This window comes from Eschrichtius robustus, chromosome 12 (assembly GCF_028021215.1).
Source record: "Eschrichtius robustus isolate mEscRob2 chromosome 12, mEscRob2.pri, whole genome shotgun sequence".
Taxonomy (NCBI): Eukaryota; Metazoa; Chordata; class Mammalia; order Artiodactyla; family Eschrichtiidae; genus Eschrichtius; species Eschrichtius robustus.
Window position 1 is genome coordinate 67,723,284 of NC_090835.1, and position 10,291 is coordinate 67,733,574.

Below are 10,291 nucleotides of genomic sequence, written 5' to 3' on the forward strand. Positions count from 1 at the left end.
AGGGACATAAGCATTCAGTTCATTGCAGATGTGATTGAAGAGGTGGGCTGGGCTATACAGAGCCTTGCACATCGTGATGAGGAATGCGGATTTTATTCTAACTGCAATGAGAAGGCGATAAAGAGTTTAAAGTAGGGGAGTAATGATCTTTTCACATTTTAAAGAGATTCCTATAGCTATAGAGCGAATATTGGATCATTAAAGGGCAAGATTCTTGGAAGAAAAAAAAAAGGGGGGGGGGTGCCAAGAGTGGGAGCAGGGAAACAAATTAGACTATTTCATTAGTGCAGACAAGAGGTGAGTAAATGCAGCAGATATGGAGAGAAGGAGATGGATTAAAGCTGTTATTATATTTTGAGGTAGGGCTGACAACGTTTTAACAGATTAATATAGAGATTGTGGGAAAGTAAAAAATCAGGTATGACTTCTAGAGTTTTGGCTTGAGCAGTTGAATTGGAGGCCATTTAATGAGTGGGAAACAGGAATAGAACTTGGGAGTGGATCAAGGGCAGATGCATGTATTGACCAGGGTTCTTCTAGACCAGGGGTTGGCAAACTTATTCTATAAAGGATAAGATAGTAAATATTAAGCTTTGCATGCTAAGAAGCAAAATCAAGGATATTATATAGGTACATAGAAATTAAGGAAAACAAACTCCCATGATTCCTTTGAATTTATTGACAAAATTCAAATTATAATAATTGAGCACAAATTTTTGTCGTACGGGTCTGCTGCTTAATTGGGGTTCAGACTTAGTGTTTCCTATCATTAAAATCAATTGCAAATGTTCATCTGTTAGTGCTGATCTATAATAAAATTTTATGTATTTCATCTTTGAAAATGTCTTCACACAGGTAGTACTGCCAAATATTGGTATCAATCCCAAGAGCATATGATTTTAACTGAGCATGTTCATCACTTGAAAGGCATTTATAGAATTCTGTAATTTATATTCTCTTCATACTTGCCTCTTATCACATCATTACATTGTAGATCAAGCACATCCAATTGAAGGTTAGGTGGAAGTGCCACAATTGCACAGTTAAATGAAATATAGAAATTTCCTTTGCACTTGCACTGAGGTCTGAAAAACATTGCTGGAACTGTAGTTTGAGCTCAGAATATGTATCTGTTGAAAATTTGTGTAGGAATGGAGATCTTGCTTCTTGTTCTTGACTCTACATGCAATTAAAACAACTTTAATGATTTTGCTGTGATGTATGTTTCCATATAAGCTCTGTTTTGCCTTGTAGTTTTTTGGCTTGTAAGAAACGGTACCACATCTGTAGCATGTCCACTGGCCGATGTATGGATGAACAAAGTGTGGTATTTATATACGATGGAATGTTACTCAACCTTAAAAAGGAAAGAAATTCTGACACATGCTCCAACATAGGTGAACCTTGAAGACATTATGCTAAGTGAAATAAGCCAGGTACAAAAGGAAAAATACTGTATGATTCTGCTTATATGAGGGACTTAGAGCAGTCAAGTTCATAGAGACAAAGTATAATGGTGGTTGCCTAGGGGCTGGGGAGAGCAGGAAATGGGGAGTTATTGTTTAATAGGTACAGAGTTTCAGTGTGGAAAGATGAAAAAAGTTCTGCAGATGGATGGTGGTGATGGTTGCACAACAACATGAATTACTTAGTGCCACTGAACTGTACACTTAAAAATGGTTTAAAACATGCTTTAAATTGTAAATTTTGTTATGTATATTTAACCACAATAAAAAAATAAATGAACCACTAATGAGCTAATGGATCTAGGCGTTGAGCATCAGTGGCTGCTAATAGCACAAAAAAGAAACAAACAGACTTTATGTGCTTCTTATGGAAAACACCACCACTACCTATTAATTAGTCTGGCCAAAAATACTGAACTTGAATGTGATCAAGCCTCAAGATATAACTACCAATTCACAGAAGATGCAGAAGGCAGGGAAACATGTTAAACCATACCACAGTGATGCAATCAGCAAAACTGAGACTGTAAGAAATTCTGGGGAATAAATAACCAGTTTTCTTCAAAAAGAAAATTGCAAGGGGAAAAAAGCGATGGAAGGTAATCTGTAGTTTAAAAGATTTTAAAGGACATTAACCAATCACAATGCGTGGACCTTACTTGGATAAAGTTTTTAAAAGATTTTTTTTTAATTTTATGACCTTTATGAGACAACTGACTGGACATCTGATGATATCAGGAGTTATTGTTAAAAATTTTAGCTGTGATAATGGTATTGTGAGTTAAGTTTAAAAAGAGGGGGAGCCCTTGTGTTTTGATGGCATTGGTTATTTATGGATAGATATATTTATGCATAGTTGTGGACTGAATAAAAATGCCAACTACATGTATGAGCTCTAGAGAATTGTGTTAATTATAATTTGCATATATATATATAGTCACTTTTTTAAAAGATTGAGAAATAAATTTGGAAATAGTTATATACAGTAAGAACATCTAATCAGAAATTTTATATTAAACATTCTGGTTTGTGTTCTAGTCCAAGTTAATAAAACTTTCTACTTGAATCTTGAAAACAAAATAATCAATTGCTCTCTGTATTGATTTAGAAAGATCTCCAGCATATATATTTTTAAAATTTATTTATTTTATTTATTTTTGGCTGCCTTGGGTCTCCGTTGCTGCATGGGGGCTTTCTCTAGTTGCGGCGAGCGGAGGCTACTCTTTGTTGTGGTGTGCGGGCTTCTCATTGCAGTGGCTTCTCGTTGCGGAGCACGGGCCCTAGGTGCGCGAGCTTCAGTAGTTGTGGCTCGCGGCCTCTAGATCACAGGCTTAGTAGTTGTGACACACGGGCTTAGTTGCTCCGCGGCATGTGGGATCTTCCTGGACCAGGGATCGAACCCGTGTCCCCTGCATTGGCAGGCAGATTCTTAACCACTGCGCCACCAGGGAAGTCCTCCAGCATATATTGTTGAGTGAAAAAAGCAAAGTGCAGAACGATATATATAACATATAACATGCTTTGTTTTGTATGAGAGACAGTAAGAGTAGGGAGGAAATAAGAAAAGTATATTTGCAAAAAGAAGCACTACTGGGATAAACAAGAAACCAATAACAACGGGAAAAGAAGTTGAGCTAAGGACAGAAACAAGACTGTGTGCTTTAAGACTCCTTTATGTGTACTTTGAATTATGTAATTCCACTAACTAAGCATGGCTTCTTGGAGAAATTGCTGATTCCATGTCTAGAAGCAGACATTTTTCAAAGTGCACCTGGAATACCTTTTCATGTTAAGAAGCAAGAAAGCTTTAGAAGATAATGTCATGTCAAAAGGACCTAGGAGCCCATATGAAAGTGTCCCCGCTGAACAAAGTTGTCACAATCTTAGCAACTAAAAGAATAATGATTGAATTTAACACTGATTCAGTGAAATTCATTATTTTATGATGATACTCAAAATGAGAGTAAATCAAGAAGTCTCAATGGTTACTTTTGTTACCAATTTTAAAACATTTACTTTGAAAATTGGTAATTAAAGGGAAAATATTAAGCGTTATTTTGCTCTTCCAGTAAAAATTTATTTTAGGATAACCAAATAGTCCTAGTTAATGAAGAAGCCTTCACAGACTTCTTGTAAACAATGTGAAAGAAACAAAATAATTAGAAAAACATAGTTTCACAAACTCCAATGAAATTATTGATTCAGGCAAGGGTTATCAACTGGTGTTAAAACCAATAGATGAGGGACTTCCCTGGTGGCGCAGTGGATAAGAATCCGCTTGCCAATGCAGGGAACACGGGTTTGATCCCTGGTCCAGGAAGATCCCACATGCCATGGAGCAACTAAGCCCGTGCGCCACAACTACTGAGCCTGCCCTCTAGAGCCCGCGAGCCACAACTACTGAAGCTGGCGGCCCAGAGCTGGTGCTCCGCAACAAGAGAAGCCACCGCAAGGAGAAGCCCACACCTCACGATAAGGGCTAGCCCCTGCTCGCCACAACTAGAGAAAGCCCGCGCGCAGCAACGAAGACCCAACACAGCCAAAAATAAATAAAATTAAAAAAAAAAACCCAATAGATGATTGATTGTTGTAAACATTCATATAGAGCCAAAGTAACACCACACAGATTACTTTCCAATCTGAAGAGGGAAAGCGTTAACTGTAAATTGAGTGATCAATTTTAGCATCACTAGTGGTTGATCATATGTGTCCTTTAATGAAATGTAATATTCACAACAATATAATAACGATATGACTTTATTCTTTCTAGTACCTCACATTCTAGTTCAGGCATCCCTCAGAGGATTTAATCCATTCGTAAAAACATGTTGGATAGTGAATTTTTAGGTAGTGGGAGTCTGTGCCTCATTATTTTAAGTAGAAAAAAATAATATATTCCCAGCACGTCTAAAAGCCCCAACCAATTTCCTTCAGTACTTGAAACACTCTAAAATATATATATACACACACATATATAAAACAATCAACGAGGTTTTTCTGCCTAAGATAAAGCCTTTAGAAGAACACCAGCTATCTAATTGTTTAACACTTAATTAACTCACTAATGACTTTATTTGTGCAGTAACCCTATAAGGTACAAATCGTGTCTTCCTTTTAACTGTAACAAACGTGTACTGTAATGTAAATGAACAGTGAAATAATATGTTAAAGACACGTAATGAAGGCAAATAACACTTACCAATAATAAACAAGGCAAATTTTTAAACATGATTACTGAAGATTGCAGTGCTTCCTGAGTGAGGTTTGGAGATGAGAAGGGAGATATGGAGGCTGTAGTCACTGTTGGTGTCTAGGGGTGGATGAAGGTGACGAAGAATGAGCTTCGGAAGAAATGAGTGAAACAGTAAATGTCCGAGGTTCATCCATTGTCAGATCCAAGAAGCTGGTGGATAGTCTGCTTTCCTTGGCAATGGAGTCGTCAGAAGTGGATGATTGTGAATCAGCTTCTGAAAGTATTGACAAAGCATGACCAGAAACTCAAAATGTACAGGTGTTACATTCCCTTTGCTTGTGTTATGCAGCTTCTGATAACCCTAGACTGTGCTGGAAATTGCATTTTTGAATGTGATTTTTCTGTTCTTGTCATGATCATGATCTCTTGTAATCAACAGCAACCATTCTGTCTACATGATCTAAACTTTCCTTTAAAGATTTATTGTCAAGTATTAGTGGCTCTTTGTATTAGTCTTCTAGGGCTGCCATGACAAAATACCACAGGCTGTTGGCTTAAACAAGAGATATTTATTTTCTCATGGTTCTGGAGACTAAGTTCAAGATTAAGATGCCAGCAGGGGGCTTCCCTGGTGGCACAGTGGTTAAGAATCCGCCTGCCAACGCAGGGGACACGGGTTCGAGCCCTGGTCCAGGAAGATCCCACGTGCTGCAGAACAACTAAGCCCGTGCGCCACAACTACTGAGCCTGCACTCTAGAGCCCGCGAGCCACAACTACTGAGCCCCCGTGCCTCAACTACTGAAGCCCGCGTGCCTAGAGCCCATGCTCTGCAACAAGAGAATCCACTACAGTGAGAAGCCCGCGCACCACAACGAAGAGTAGTCCCCGCTCGCCACAACTAGAGAAAGCCCGCGTGCAGCAACGAAGACCCAATGCAGCCAAAAATAATAAATAAATAAAATAAATACATTTATTTAAAAAAAAAAAAAAAAGATGCCAGCAGGTTTGGTTTCTCCTGAGGCCTCTCTCCTTAGCTTGCAGACTGCTGCCTTCTCACTGGGTCCTCACATGACCTTTCTCTTTGCACATGCACTCCTGGTGTCTCTATTCTTGCAAAGACACCCCTCATACTGAATTGGGGCTCCACCCTTAGGACCTCATTTAGCCTTAATTACTTCTTTAAAGGCTTTATCTCCAAATACAGTCACATTGAGCATTAGAGTTTCAACATATGAATGGAGGAGGGCACAATTCAGTCCATAACACTCTTCTTCCTCCAACTTAGTTCCTTCCAGCATTATTCCTTCCAATTGAATATGTTTCTTGGAAGGAACATGGTAAAGTTTTCCAAATCAACATTTTTAATAATTTGTCTTTATTTTCTCACACACAGGAAATAGGATATTCATAGTAAATGGAAAGGTATGTATGGCCATATATCCTTTTATGCTTTCACCTCTTAATATACTTTATCACTCCCAATATACATACTTCTAAGGGTTTTATAGTTTTAGCTTTCACTTTTAGGTCTTCGATCCATTTTGAGTTAATTTTTGTATATTATGTGGGGTAAGGCTCCACAATCATCATTTTGCATGTAGATTGTCTAATGTCCTTTCATTTCAGCCTGAAGGGCTCCCTTAGCACTTCTTATAGAGCAGGTCTCCTAGCAGTTAACTCCGTCAGCTTTTGTTTATCTGGGAATGTCTTAATTTCTTCTATATTCTTGAAGGATAGTTTTGCAGGATATAGAATTCTTGGTTGACAGGTTTCCTCCACCCCCACCCCAGCACTTTATTTATTTATTTGGCCACACTGCTCCCCCACCAGGGATTGAACCCGGGCCCACAGCAGTGAAACACTGAGTCCTAACCACTGGACCACCAGGGAACCCCCATTTTTTTTTCACCCCAGCACTTTAGTTATGTCATCCCACTGCCTTTTGGCCTCCGCGGTTTCTGATTAAAAATAGGTTGTTAATACTTATTGGTAATCTCTTGCACATTATGATTCACTTCTCTCTTACTGCTTTCAAGATTCTCTTTATTTTCGGCTTTCAGCAGTTTGATTATATGTCTCAATGTGGATCCCTTTGAGTTTTTCCTACTGGAAGTCCATTGAGCTTCTTGGGTGTATATATTCATGTCTTTTATCAAATTGGTGTGGGGGTGGGGGTTAGCCATTAATTCTTCAAATATTTTTCCTGCCCCTTTCTCCCTCTCCTCTCCTTCTTGGGACTCACATTATGCATATGTTGGTATGTCTGATGGTGTCTCACAGATCTCTTAGGCTCTGTTCATTTTTCTTCATCCTTTTTTTTTTTCTTCCTGCTCTTCAGACTGGATACTTTCAGTTGGCCTATTTTCAAGTTCACAGATCTTTCCTCTGTCTGCTCAAATCAGCTTTTGAAACCTTCTAGTGAATTTTTCATTTCAGTTATTGTACTTTTCAACTCCAGAATTTCTGTTTGGTTTGTTTTATCATTTATATCTCTTTATTGATATTCTTTTTTCCCCCATGAATGGGCCATACTTTCTTGTTTCTTTGCATGCTTCATAATTTTTTGTTGAAAACCGGATATCTTGAATATTATGGGGGGAAAAACAAAAGAAAGAAAAGGAAAGGAAAATTACTCTCTAGGTCTTTCCAGATTGGCTCTGGGTTGGGAAAACTCCTTCAGTGCTTAACCAGGCCATTTACAACTCTTTCTTAGCCTGCACTTCCTACATCTGCGGCAGATGCCTTGTAAGTGATACCTGCCCTCTTCAAGATTTGCCCCCGAATTCCTCCGTGACTTCTAGGCTAATAATTTGGATCTTTTATTATGGCCCAACTGGGGAAATACTGACTACTTTGGGAGAAAATAAATTATTCACCAAAAGACTTGCAGAATCTGGTTAATATGTACCAGTAGTAACTGGGAGAGTGTACCAGGGGATGGGGATCTTGAGGGTGCTGGAACAAGGGGACTGGAATATAAGACCAGATAAGGAAGACATAGTAATATAAGGACACTCTTTTGTGATATAGGATTTAATATCCTGGCAAAGACACCTGGAACTGATCCTAGTACATCACTGAGAAAGCTCCTTAAAGCTTGGGAAAACAATACCCCATAGTGAGAGAGGTGGAGGTGCTGGAACTGCCTTGGAAAAGTTAAAATGTAGACATGCTAGGGACTTCCCTGGTGGTCCAGTGGTTAAGACTCTGCACTTCCAATGCAGGGGGCCTAGGTTCGATCCCTGGTCAGGGAACTAGATCCCACATGCAGCAACTAAGAGCCTGCATGCTGCAACTAAAAGATCCTGCATGCTGCAACTAAAAGATCCTGCATGCTGCAACTAAAAGATCCTGCATGCCGCAACTAAAGATCCCACATGCCACAATGAAGATACCTCATGCCTCAACTAAAGATCCTGCATGCTGCAGTGAAGATTCCCTGTGCCACAACTAAGGCCCAATGCAGCCAAATAAATAAATAAATAAATTTTTTTTTTAAAAAAAGGAATAGAAGGAATTGTCTTTAAAAAAAAAAATGTAGACGTGCTAGAATAAATTTACCTTAAAATCAAAGAACTCGTCAGTTGACTGTTTTCCCTGGGAGGCCAGAGGACACTCCCCTCAATAAAGCGATAAGAAATCTGCTAGAGATGAGCACTGACATTGTTGAGAATATCAGTAGTAGCTGTTCTATGAAAGCTAGGATTCATCATAGAGGAGGCTGATATGGAACTGGAGTCCGTAGTGTCAGTGGAGATGATAGGATTTTGAAAGAGTAGAGGCCCTGACTTACTTGTCAGGGGCAAGGCAGACATAATTACCATAATAGGCAACAAAGCAAGAATGGCAACTAGAGGGAAGAGACGGAGATCTGTGGCAATGGCTAATAGGCCAAAGTATTCCTAGTGCAAGGTAGATAGAAAGCCAGGTAGGATATTAACTCAACCTATATAATCAAAAAGAAACAAGAGTGAATGAGCCAAAGGCTGATGTTTGCTACTGAAAAGAAGAATCTTACCCCTCACTCAATTGCTAGACCAGAACAAGTTCTCAGACCCAGAGAAGACTGAATTATCTTGAGGAAGGACTCTGTGACAGCACGGTAGAAGTTCCTCTAATCCTAAAGGGACCTGTTGTACTTTAATAAGGGGACTGTACACAGGAAAAAAGAGGAACCACAAGATCTTTTGTGAGATGTGGATTTTAGAATCCGGAATGACACTGGTATCAGGATACAAAAAGCGACATCATGGCCCCCCTATTAAATGGTATAGGGCAGGTGGGTGATAAATGGAGTTCTGACCCAAGATTTTTTCACAGTAGGTCGTATGGGTCTGTGGAACAATCCTCTGGTAATATCCCTAATTCCCAAAAGCACAGTAAGAATGGATCTATTTAGACTCTGATAGAACCCTCCTAGTAGTTCCCTGATCTATGGAGTAAGAGCCACAATGGTAGGAAAAGACAAGTAAAAGCCCCCAAAACAGTCTCTCCTACCTCCACCAAGCCAAGATCAATTAGAAGTAGTTTTGCATCCTACATGGAATGGCAGAGATTAACATCATCCTCAAATACTTAATGCAGTTGTTATATTTCCTTTTTTTTTTTTTTTTTTTTATATTTCCTTTTTTTTTTCTTCACTACTGTGGCTCCTGTAAAAACCAGATTGATTATGGTGGATGGTGGTGGACTATTTGATAATCCAACATAGCCTCTGGCTCTTGGCATATGGCTTTTGATCTGGTAATTGTATTCTTTTCTATCTCTATCAGGAAGGAAGTTCAGAAACAGTTCACACTCACACGGAATAGACACCAGTGTACAGTCATGGTTTTTCCCAGGACTACTCCCTTGCACCCTCTCTTGCTGTCTGTCACAATATAGGCTAACATGACCTTGATCACCTGGATAGTCTCCAGAGTATTATACTGATCCACTATATTGAAAACATCTTAGACCAGGGAGCGGGAAGTAGCAAGTACCCTGGATGCTCCCATAAGACACAGGTATACCACAAGGTAAGAGTTAAACTATACACAGATTCAGGGGTATCTCATATTGGTGCAGAATTAGGAGTCCAATGATGTTGGACATGATGCACCTTATTGTTGATGTGGATAAAGTTTTTGTGGTCTCAATAGATCAAACCAGCTATAACATTCCCTTAAACCAAAGCCTAATCCACAGCAAGGCCCTAACTCTCTTCAATTCTATGAAGGCTGAGAGAGATGAGGAAGCTGCAGAAGAAAGTTTGAAGCTAGCGGAAGTTGGTTCATGCAGTTTAAGAAAAGAAGCCATCTCCATGACACAAAAGTGCAAGGTGAAGCAGCAAGTGCTGATGTAGAAGCTGCAGGAAGTTAGCCACAAGATCTAGCTAATTCATAAAAGTGGCTATGCTAAACAACACATTTTCAATGCAGATTAAAAAGCCTTACACTGGAAGAAGATGCCATCTAGGACTTTCATAGCTAGAGAGAAGTCAGTGTCTGGCTTCAAAGCTTCAAAGGACAGGCTGACTCTCTTGTTAGGGGCTGATGCAGCTGGTGACTTTAAGTTGAAGCCAGTGCTCATTTGCCCTTCCAAAAGCCCTAGGGCCCTTAAGAATTATGCTAAATCTACTCTGCCTGTGCT

General features: G+C 39.4%; 1 non-coding gene across 1 annotated transcript; it reads left to right on the forward strand.

The window, feature by feature from the left end:
* Positions 1-7,841: 7,841 nt before the first annotated feature.
* TRNAG-UCC (transfer RNA glycine (anticodon UCC)) lies at positions 7,842-7,914 on the forward strand. The gene has a single exon. It is a non-coding gene; the product is annotated as a tRNA-Gly (tRNA).
* The last annotated feature ends 2,377 nt before the right edge of the window (positions 7,915-10,291 follow it).